Raw genomic sequence first — 12,722 nt, 5'->3', positions numbered from 1 at the left:
ACCTTTGTTTGCTAGTACATACATTCACATATTTTAGATTATTTTTGCTTATATTCAGTTAACAATAAAATAGTGGATTAATCTATAACAAGACTAAATCATGAGAACACAATCTAGCTTCAAAGATTAATGAAAATATAATTAGAATAGCTTGTGCTCCATGTTTCTCAAAAGAGCATTAAATCCTATTAATCCTTCTTAGTTCATAAATTATTAACCTGATGGGCAATAATCTCTCAGCCTCATTGTGTCAATTTAGCTAAAGTATTTAAATATTGAACTAAAAAATTTCCTTATTATTCAGTATTATAAAAAAACAAAAGTGATTCATTAATTAAGAACAGGAAATTCAAAGGAAAAATTCAGTTATGTTTGTAAGCTTTATAAAGATTACTTGAATAAAAGTACATTATTGAAGTATTTTAGACAATCAGACATACAGTTATTGAGAAAGTTCTTTGGTTGCCTTTATTATCTGTGCTGAACTGAAGCCTGGAAACTTCCTTCAGCCTATCCACAGGTGGAAAAAGTACAGCATAAAAGTAGCATATATAGTAAGATTAATTATGATTTCACATAATTTTACAGGATTCACATTCCAGGGATCTCATCTGCCAGTTAAATTATTTGAGTAACATTTAGAAACCTGGGTATACTTGCATTTTGCCATCTCTCCAATTTGGTTGATAATGGGCACCATTGTAGCACGAATCTTAAAAGGGCTTATTAATAAAAACAAACCCAGAGCCAGTTATTGGGGTGAATACTGAAAGATCAGAGAAACAGAACCAGCCACAGCTAACCTCACCTCGCCAATTCCTCAGTTTATCTCATTTCCTCAAACTGGAGCGTCTGTGTCCTCATCCAAATGGATCTCAGCTGAACTGATGCTCAAAAGCTTAATAGAGTCTAGTTCCTAGTTTTCACATTTACTTCATTTCCTGCCTGGCTGTTTTTAGCGTGGCTGTGAACTCAGAGATCTAAATGGATCTCTGACTCCAGAATGCTAGGATTAAAGGTGTGTGTGCCACCATTTTCTGGCCTCTATGTCTATCTAGTGGCTGTTCTGTTTTCTGACCCCAGATAAGTTTATTAAGGTGCACAATATATTGGGGGACATAATATCACCACCCACCATACCTTTTTATTTTAAGGACTGGTTTATAATAGCTAATTCGAATCTACTAAACAAACAGTACTCTATTTTCTGGAAACCAACTTACCTTTAGATTGAGCTTTTGTCTGTTGTTGATATTTCTCAACATTCATCATGATGTGAGTTTATATTTTGTAATGTGTTAAGTTCTGTATTTTAAATGCCACTCAGGTAGTAATGCATAAAACCATAAGATGTAAATATCTATATCAATAAATGGTAACCCTGGTCTTCAGATCTTTTGTATCATTTGTTCTTCAAAGTTATTCTTATGTTACTTCATTTAACATTTGTCCTTTGCTTAGTTTGCATGATAGTCCCCTTAAGTCTATGTACTAAAAGCTTGATTCCAAGCCCTCTGTCACTACTATGTGTGGATATGGATATCTTTTAATGGATAAGACATGGTGGGAAACTTCTTCATATGGGGATGTCTTTGAATGTCATAACACAGCCATCCCATCATCTTTCTCTATTTTCTTCTGAAGTGTGAGGTAAATGGGCTCACTTCCCCTTATATTCTATCCACAATGAAGTGTCTATTTACAGGACCAAAGGGAACTGTCTTACCATCAATAACTAAAGCCTCCAAAACAGTTGAATACAATCTTTTAAACTCATAAATTATCTCAGGTGTGTGTTATTGTACCAGAAAGCTAATGCAATTAAGCAATCCTTACAAAGAGATCTCTGTGCTTTGAGCTTGGAGACAGAGTTTAAAATTCATTAAGTGCATCTGTTTATAACAATTATTCCATATACTATACTTTTCAAAGCTGGCATTGATAACAGTTATGTAACATATAACATAAATGTATCTGAATATCATGATCAAATTTTCTATTGGTCCCATATTAAACATAGAAGTCAGGCAGTGGTAGCACATGCCTTTAATCCTAGCATTCAGGAGGTAGGGATACATCCAGATCTCCGTAAATTCAAGACCATCCTGGGAACAGAGCCACATGTGGTGGCACATGTTTTTAATCCCATCACCAATTAACCACAGAGGTCTGGAGTTCTATGGACAGACAGGAAGTGATAGAGCTGGGCAGAAAGAGGAAGTGATGTAGCTGGGCAGTGAGAGAAAGTATGACAACAGGGCACAGAAAGGGATATAGGCATGAGTGTACACAAAATAGCTTTATCTTGGGCTGAGGATTTCATAGAGGTAGGAATGTGGCTGGCTTGTTCTGTTTCTCTGATCTTTTGGCTTTCACCCCAGTATCTGTCTCCAGGTTTTTTATTAATAAGACTGTTTAGCAGTTTGTGATTACAGTCCCATAATGTACTACTAGTAATAATATTGTTTCAAAAATACACGTTTTGATGGTTTCTGTAGGTTAGTCTTTTTAAAATGGTAGGCCTACATTTTCACACAAAACTGAAGTTGAGATTGTAACCAAGGTTATGGTTCTCATGTGAGAATTGTGTTTCTCTTTCAAATTCAGGACTTGTTATTCTACTACTCACAGTTCTTACATTTTTTTTATTACACTTTCCTTGTAAACTATTCTTTAACTTTATTCGACAAGTGTTATCAAAATATTTCTATACTTTCATATAAAATTTGATCACAGTTTTCTTATAGTTTAAACACTTTGTCATAGTCTACATAATTAACACTAACACTCCTCAAAGTTTTGCACAAAATAGAGCCAGAAGGAATATAGTCCAATTCATTACATGAGGCCACAATTACCCTAAGTCTGAACGTATATAAAGTTTCAACAAAGAAAGAGATTACAGACCAATTTCCCTTATGAACACAGATACAAAAATATTCAATAAAATACTTTCAAAGCATATCCAAGAACATATCAAAAAAGTTCATCCACAATGATCAAGTAGGCTTCAAATCAAACATGCAGAGATGGAACAATATATAAAAATCAGTAAATGTAGTTCACCATATAAACTTGTAGATGTAATTCTAAATGGTCTTATTAAATAAGAAACACAGAGCCAAATAAGGAGTTAAAAACCCAGAGATCAAGCAGTATCCAAGAGCTAAAACTACCTTATCTTACCACTCACTCCTGTCCTTTCCCTGAGAGAGAGACCTTCCTGTGTACTGTTTGTTGTTGTTGTTTGTTTGTTTGTTTGAGACAAGGTTTCTCTGTGTAGCTTTGTGCCTTTCCTGGAACTCACTACCAGGATGGCCTTGAACTCACAGAGATCCAGGACTCCAATGGTCAAGAAAGTGAAGGGACTGTAAGAGTGTAAATTGTTCATAATTCTTGTGCTCCCATTCATGTGGCTATTTGTCCCTGTGCTTTTCCCATCTTGGTCTCAACAATTCACGCTCTTACAGTTCCTCCTCTTTCTCAACAATTGGACTCCTGGAGCTCCACCTGGGGCCTGGCTGAGGATCTCTGCATCCACTTCCATCAGTTATTAGATGAGAGTTCCAGCACGACCATTAGGGTGTTCGGCCATCTGATCACCAGACTAGGTCAGATCAGGCTTTCTCTCGACTATTGCCAGTAGTCTACAGAGGATGTATCATTGTGGATTTCTGGGGACCTCTCCAGCACTCTGCCTATTCCTGTTTTCATGTGGTCATCATTTATCATGGTCTGTTATTCCTTGTTCTCCCTTTCTGTTCTTGATCCAGCTGGGATCTCCTGTTCCCCTAAGCTTTCTTTCCCTCAAAACTTGCCCTTCATTACTCCCACTGTCGTCCTGGTTGTTCATGTAGATCTCATCCATTTCTCTGTCATTGGGTGATCCCTGTGTCTTTCCTAGCTGTGGAGCCCCCAGCTGGATCAGGCTCTCTGGATAAGTGAGACAATTGAATAGTTTGAACTGTTTGGGAGGCACCTAGGCTGTGGAACCAGAACCTGTCCTTAGTGCATGAGCTGGCTGTTTGGAACCTTGGGCTTACACAGGGACACTTTGCTCAGCCTGGAAGGAGGGGACTGGACCTGCCTGTACTGAATCCACCAGGTTTAAATGAATTCCCAGGGGAGTCTTGGCCCTGGAGGAGATGGGAATGGAGGGGAGGGGCTGGGGGGAAGGTGGGGGTGGGACAGGAGGGGAGAGGACAGGGGGAACCCATGGCTGATGTGTAAAATTAAAACACAAATATAATAAATAACAAAAAAGAGTGTGAATTGTTGAGACCAAGATTGGAAAATGCACAGGGACAAATAGCCAAACGAATGAAAACACACGAACCAAAAGCTGTGGAGCCCCCAACTGGATCAGGCCTGTTTGGGAGGCACCCAGGCTGTGGGACCAGGACCTGTCCTTAGTGCATGAGCTGGCTGTTTGGAACCTGGGGCTTATGTGGGGACACTTTGCTCAGCCTGGCAGGAGGGGTCTGGACTTGCCTATACTGAATGTACCAGGTTCAGCTGAATCCCCAGGGGAGTCTTTGCTGGAGGAGATGGGAATGGGGGGCAATGGGCTGGGGGGTGGGGGCAGGGGGGGAGTGGGCTGGGGATGGGGGCTGGAGGGGGGAGGGCAGGGGAACCCATGGCTGATATGTAAAATTAAAACACAAATATCCATATGAAAAATTAAACTTTGAAAAAAAAGATTTAAAATACAGCTAACTGGTTCTTCTTCATATATAAAAGTTTAGCTTTGTGGTTCCTTTAAGATTCCTTATAAGATTACCTTTTAAAATAAGTAATAAAGTAATTGGGCTGCAGGAATATATCATAAGAACTCAGCTGGTTATGGCAAAGTCACTACCTGGAGGGATCGGGGAATTCCTCCAGAGGAAGCCAAATTCCAGGGAGCTTTTGGTGTTACTTGGCTGATTATATATCAGCTGTATTCTGTTATGAAGTTCATGTGTGCCTTCATAGTTTTCCCAACTGACTTTTCCCTAAGAAGGGCTAACAGTGTGGTCTGATCACTCTCTGGTCATACACATTCCAGGTATTTGGAGGACAGCCTCAGGAAAGGCTTTTTCTGGATTCAGATATCTCCCTTAGCCGCTCTCAAGAGCAAACAGTAATAACAAGTCTCCTGATTTAAGGTAAATTCCATAAGGAGGCACAGCCAAGGTCAGGTGGACCTTAAGTAATAGCTTTACACAATTTAGCTCAAATCCTTCTTTCTTACAACCTTATTAACTTTATAGACTTTTAACTCCTTACCTAACCACTTCTAGGAATATTTAGATAACTTTCTGTGCTGAGAGCTATGCTCAGCCAGAACCCCAGTTCAAGCCTCCCTGTAATTATCATCATTGGCAGCATCCAGCCAGGTCCATCCCCAGATGGAGGAAAGTACCTCATCAGAGATACCTCTGTATGCTCTAAGAACAGAATTAGGCATCCAGGCTACCTGTTTGAGAAGGCGTGACGGATATGCTAGTTAAGCTTAACCTCCTCCTTTCTCAAATCTTACTTCCAGTTGCAGATCTCCCTTTAACTATCACCAGAGGCATCTACCTGTGCTGTGGGTATCACTCTGTGTAAATACAATGCTGATTGGGTAGGAGCCAGGCAAGAAGTATAGGCAGGACAAGCGAGAAGAGAATTCTGGGAACAGAAAGGCTGAGGTAGAGAGACACTGCCAGCCGCCACCATGACAAGAAAGATGTAAGGTACCAGTGAGCCACAAGTCATAGATTAATAAAATAGGGCTAAATATAAGAGTAAGAGCTAGACAACAATAGGCCTGAGCTAATGGCCAAACAGTTTAAATAATATAAACATCTGTGTGTTTATTTTATAAGTGGGGTATCTAACAGGGCTTGCCAGGGGCTGGAGAGAAGGTCGCCAGCTACATGCCTAGTGACTGAGCACACTTTCCCCCACCCTGCAGAAAAAAAAACAAAACAAAACAACAACAAAAAAAAAAAAAAAAAAAAAAACGGCAGATAGCTTCCACAGATAGGAGCCACAGGAAAAAAGAAGGCAGTTTTATTTTCTCCCATTGACCTAGCAACTTATAGATTCTTAACATTTTCTACTAATTATGTTTAAGACTATAGTTGAGCACATAAGATCCCTTTTCTTTAGTTAATTCACTTCCCCATTGGCCACTTCCCTTTGGGGTTGCAAATGATAATTAATGGTTTTTGCCTCTCTATGAGATTCTTATCACCCCTCCATTTGACCCTGGAAGCCTGGCTTTATACTGCTAAGGGAATACTGCTTGTAAGTGTATATATACCAGGACTCCCAGGGCACTGGAGGACAGAGAAGAGAAAAGAGAATGGAAGAACTAGATGGGTAAGAACTGGAGAGGAATAAACTGAGATGAGGAATAACTAGATTTGAAGGGCTAGAAGAGAGAACTAGAGGAACGAGATGGAAGATGAGGAAGAGCCAGATGGGGAAGAACAAGATGAGGAAGAGCCAGAGGAGAGAGGAGAGAGGAGATGATATGGGAAAGAACTAGATGGATGAGAGAGAACCTAGAAGGGGAAGAACTAAGATGAAGGAATTAAGATAGAGCCTAGAGGGGACCACAGATAAGTGTAGAGAGAAATCAGGCAGAAAGGAGCTGAATATGAGAGCAGAATAGAAGCTTGTAACTGACACAGAATAATAAAGTGTATGGACTAAGGAGTTTCATGTACATAGATTCATTTCTTTATATCAAAGATTAATTATCAGCTGGTTGTAGATTCTTCCCAGACCCTGGGAGGGGACTATCGAGGGGCTGGACCCCCATAGTCCCTGATAAAAGGGATATGGAAAAACATGGTGTTGTTTGTTACTGTTTGTTTTGTATTCATTGTGATCATTTACTTGAAAAATGGAATGTAACCACACTGTAATTTTTATATTGCATGAAATATTTTGCTGGGATATAAAAGCTATAAGGGAAAGAACAGAGATAGGATTCAAGAGAATTAAAATAGGCTAGAAGGAAAACATCAAGAATGAGAGTTAGAAGGAAACCATCAAGAATAAGAGAAGGAAATCCTCAGGAAAATAAAGAATAGAAAAATGCAAAAAAAAAGTAAAGAAAGGGTCTGAAGGAAGCCATAAAGACAGTGCATGAATGACTTTTTTTTCCCTTTACCCCCTTAGATAGAAGTCTTAGTGTGCCATGGATTCCTTTCAAGCCCTGGGCTATCTGGAGGCTAGTCCCACAGGCAGTAATACTCATGCTCCTGGATCAGTAGGATTAACATAGTAAAACTGCCTCTTCTAACAATATATATATAAAGATTCAATGTAATCCACATCAAAATCATGATGCAATACTTTACAGACTTAGATAGAACAATTATCAATTTCATATGGAGAAATTAAAGATCCAAGATAGCTACAATAATCATGAACAGTAAGAGAAATGTTGAAGGTATTACTATCCCATGTTTCAAGTTGCACTGAAAAACTACAGTTAAAAAAACAAAAAAAAAAACACCAAAACCCCATGGTATTTGCATAAAAACAGACACACTGATCAATGGAATCAAATTGAAGATCCAGACATAAATCCAAACTGCTATGGATGCCTGAATTTTTATAAGGAGGCCAGAAGTAAACACAGGAAAAAAGTCTTGGAGAGGTCAGTATAAGGAATATACCTAGACACAATATAAGCAATATACAGAAAGGACAGCCAATATCAAATTAAATAGAGAGAAACTCAAAGCAATTACAATAAAATCAGGAACAATACAAGGCTGCCCACTCTCTATATATTTAGTCATTATAGTATTCAAAGTTCTAGCTAGAACAATTATACACTAAAAAGAGATCAAGGGGATACAAATTAGAAAGGAAGAAGTCAAAGCATAGGTATTTGCAGATGATATGATAGTATATATAAGTGAACCCAAAAATTCTACCAGAGTACTAGTACAGCTGAGAAAAACTTTCAGCAATATTGCTGAATATAAGATTAACTTAAAGAAAATCAGTAGCCCTTATATATACAAATGACAAATGGGATGAGAAAGAAATCAGGTAAACAAGACACTTCACAATAGCCACAAATAATAGAAGATAACCTTTGGATAACTGTAACCAAGCAAGTGAAAGACCTGTGTGACAAGAACTTCAAATCCTTGAGGAAAGAAATTGGAGAAGATATCAGAAGATGAAAAGATTTCCCTTGCTCTTGGACCAGTAGGATTAACAAAGGAAAAATGACCATGCTACCAGATTCAATGCATTCCCCATCAATATTTCAACACAATTCTTTGCAGATCTCAAAAGAACAATATTCACCTTCATATGAAAAAACAAAATAGGATAGCTAAAACAATCCGGTAGCATAAAAAACATAGTAGTGGTGTAAAAATAGGTGAATAACAGATTCAAATAAAAGACACAGGATAAATCCACATACCTATGGACATATGATTTTTGAAAGAGAAGCCAAAAGTATACCTCAACATAAATTCAGTTACACTGAACCTGACAGAAGAGAAAGTGAGAAATAGCCTAGAATATATTAGCACAGGGACAGCTTCTTGAATAGAATGCCAGTAGCACAGACACTAAGATGGACTATTAATAAATGAGACATCATGAAACTGAAAAGCTCCTGTAAGACAAAGGACACTGTCAACAGACCACATTGGCAGACTATAGAATAGAAAAGAATCTTCATAAACCCCATATCTGACAGATGGCTGATCTCCACAATATATCAAGAACTCAAGAAACCAGACATTAAAAAACAAATAATACAATTTAAAAATGTTTTACAGATCTAAACAAAGAATTCTCAACAGAAGAATCTCAAATGAGAGAGAAACATCCAAAGAAATGTTCAACATTCCATCAGGGAAATGCAGATCAAAATGACTCTGAGATTCTACCTTATTCCCGACAGAATGGCTAAGATCAAAAAATACAAATGACAGTTTATGCTGAAGAAGATGTGGAATAAGGGGGAACACTTTTCCATTGCTGGTGGGAGTGAAAATTTGTACAGCCACTTTGGAAATAGGTATGGCAGTTTCTCTGAAAATTAGAAATACATCTACCTGAAGACTTATCTATACCAATTTTGGGCATATACCCTTAGGATGTTCAATCATACCATAAGCACACTTGAGAAATTATGTTCATGGCAGCTTTATTTGAAATAGTCAGAACATGGAAAAACCTGAGATGCCCCTCAACTGAAGAATGGATAAAGAAAATGTAGCACATTTATACAATGAAGTATTACTGAGCTATTAAAAAGGACATCATGAAATTTGAAGGCAAATCATCCTGAAGAATAAAAAATTATCCTGAATGAGGTGGCCCACACCCTAAAAGATAAACATGGAATGAACTCACTTATCAGCAGATACTAGCTGTAAAGTGAAGGATAACTGTGCTATAATCCACAGACCCAGAGGGCCCAAGCGGGGATACCTGGATCCCTCAGGGAAAGAGGAATAGAAGAGATCTCATGGGTGGGTGGGGGATAGGTGGAGATGGGAACATGAGGGATTGGGTTGGGGTAGAAGGAGGAGGAGAGTACTGAAAGAGAAGACATTTTGATGTTAGATAGAAACCTGGTACAAGGGAAACTTCAAGGAATCTATAAGGATGACCCTCACTAAAACTCCTAGCAATTACACTCATGGGAGGACTGCCACTTTTTTAACAGCAACAAAGGAGGAGTGATGGGTGGGGAGGGCAGAAGAGAGGTGGGTAAAGGAATAGGAAGGGAGGAGGAAGAGAAATCATTGGTAGGAATGTTAAATAAATAAATTGATAAATTGAACTAATAAAAAGCATGGTTTGGGCATAAAAACAAACATGTTGATCAATATCAAATTGAAGACCCAGATATAATCCAAATACCTATGAATACTTGATTTTTTGATAAAGAGGCCAACAGTACACACTGGGAAAAAGACAGCATCTTCAACAAATGGTGTGGTGGTACTGTGTTCCCGAAATATTGCGTGTACCCTGAAATAAACTTATCTGGGGTCAGAGAACAGGACGGTCACAATATTAAACATGAGGATAGGCAGTGGTGGCACATGCCTTTAATCCCAGCACTCAGGAGGCAGAACCAGGTGGATCTCTGTGAGTTCAAAGCCACATTGGAAACAGCCAGGCATGGTGACTCACACCCTTAATCCCAGAAAGAGAGCCTTTAATTCCAGGGAGTGATGGCAGAGAACAGACACATATATAAGGCGTGAAAACCAGGCACCAAAGCTAGTTAAGCATTTGGCTGGTTAAGCTTTTAGGCTTTGGGGCAGCAGTTCAGCTGAGAGCCATTGGGATGAGGACACAGAAGCTTGCAGTCTGAGGAAACAAGACCAGCTGAAGAATTGGTGAGGTGAGGAAACTGTGGCTTGTTCTGCTTCTCTGATCTTCCAGCATTCACTCAAATAACTGGTCTCAGGTTTGATTTTATTAATGAGACTTTTAAGATTCATGCTACAAAATGGTGCTGGTCAAACTGAATGTTATAATGCAGAAAATGCAAATAGATCCATATTTATCGCTGCACAAAACTCAAGTCCAAATGCATTGAAGACCTCGACATAAAATAAGGTACACTGAATCTGATAGAGGAGAAAGTGGGGATTGGCCTTGAATTCATTGGTTCAGGCAATAACTTTATGAACAGATACTGATAGTGCAGGCATTAGTATCAACAATTAATAATAAATGGTACCTTATGAATCTGAAAAGATTTTATGAGGCAAAGGACACCATCAATAGGCAAAGAATGGACAAAGGTTTTTAACAGCTCCATTTTGGATAAAAGACTAATATACAAAAATATATAACACTAGAAAAAATATCATATATATATATATATATATATATATATACATATATATGTATATTTCAATTAGTAAATGAGTATAGTTCTAAACAGAGAGTTCTCAGTGGAGGAATCTCAAATGGCTGAGAAATATTTAAAGAACATTCAGCATCCTTAGCCATAAATGAAATGCAAATAAAAACTACTTTGAGATTCCATCAACACATGTCAAAATGACTAAGTTCAATAACACAAGTTATAACTCTTTCTGCTGAGGATATGGAACAAGTGGAACATTCCTCCATTGCTGGTGGAATTGCAAACCTGTACAGCTATTATGCAAATCAATGTGTTTCCTCAGAGAATTGTGAATCAATCTACCTCAAGACCTACCTATACCACTCTTGGGCACATATCCAAAAAACACACTCTATTCTACCACAAAGCCACTTCCTCAAACATGTTTATTGTGGCTTTGTTCCTAAAAGTCATAAACTAGAAACAACCTATATATCCCTCACAATAAGAATAGATTAAAAATATGTAGTTTATTTATACTATGGAGTATTACTCAGCTATTAAAAACTAAGACATCATGAAATTTGCAGACAAATGGATGGAACTAGAAAAAAAAAATCCCAAGTGAGGTAATTCAGACCCAGAAAGACAAATATAATATGTTTTCACTTTTAAGTGGATATTAGCCATTGTGTACATTGTGTATATGTTGTTTTAGCTTAGCAACCCCCATAATCAAATGTCTGTCTGTAGTTTACTCACTAACAGTCAAAAAATTCAAAGCAAACATTAATAATATACATAAACAGACCATGATCTGTAGACCCAGAGAAATTAGGTCTAATCAAAAAGGAAAATTTTAACTTTAACATAGTAAAATTAAATATATGTATATATATATTTAAATAGCAAAACAGTTATCAAGCAAGAATTATAAGTCCAATATCTAATCTACTTGTATCTGGCAAAATTAAAGAAAACACCCTATCACTTATCCTATATTTGTGAGTCTAAAGTTTCATATCTAATTTATCTTTTATTGTAACTATGGAAAACTGTAACTATCTAGTCTTCAACTCCATCAAAGACTCTAGGAAGATACATTATCTGAGTAAACAGGAAGTGCTTTGCAAGCAATTTCCAAAATTCTAGAAATGACAGAGACATCTTGCTGTCTGGACAGTTACTTAAAGTTCCTCTGCAACATTGGAGCATCTATCTTCAGCTAACAGACTTAGATTCTCTGCCGTATTTTTCAGTGAAGCAGAAAATTTGAAGGACAGTTCTACCTATTGGCAAATTTCATCAGTTGCTTTTCTCTGTGCCCTGCCCAATATCTGGCAGTTTCTTCTGTGAAGCAGGAACCTAAAGGACCATTTTACCATGTGTTGGCAATGTTCAGTTGTCACCTTCCTATAGGTCTTGCATGTCCAGTTTATACAACATATTCTCAAGCAATCCGGGCAAAAGTAGTTTCTTGCCCAGATGGCTAGCCTTTTCCATATTGTTAGCAAACTTCATGACATGTTTCTTCCAGGCCGATCATTCTCTTTGAAGTAATTTGTGCTGCCAGGAGCAAATGTGTCTCACTGTCCAGAAAATTCTAAGTTCTTAAAACATTTTAAATGTCATATTCTGTAGGTCTTTGAAGTATTTGAATATTACCTAATTGAAATATATCTTTGTACACATTAAAAACTTAATTAACATGACTATAAATTTGATTATCACAGTTGACTATTAATCTGTATTTCTTAATTATCTTACAATTTTAAATGAGTTGCATAAACATATATCTTAAGTGTAGATATAGACATACAGTATAAAAATTGACCTTAAATTTGAATTAATAAACAAAAATCCATACAGTTTTTTCTGAGATTAAAGTAGATTT

The sequence above is a fragment of the Onychomys torridus genome, chromosome 9, assembly GCF_903995425.1.
Source record: "Onychomys torridus chromosome 9, mOncTor1.1, whole genome shotgun sequence".
NCBI lineage: Eukaryota > Metazoa > Chordata > Mammalia > Rodentia > Cricetidae > Onychomys > Onychomys torridus.
Note: the sequence above shows the minus strand (reverse complement) of the source record.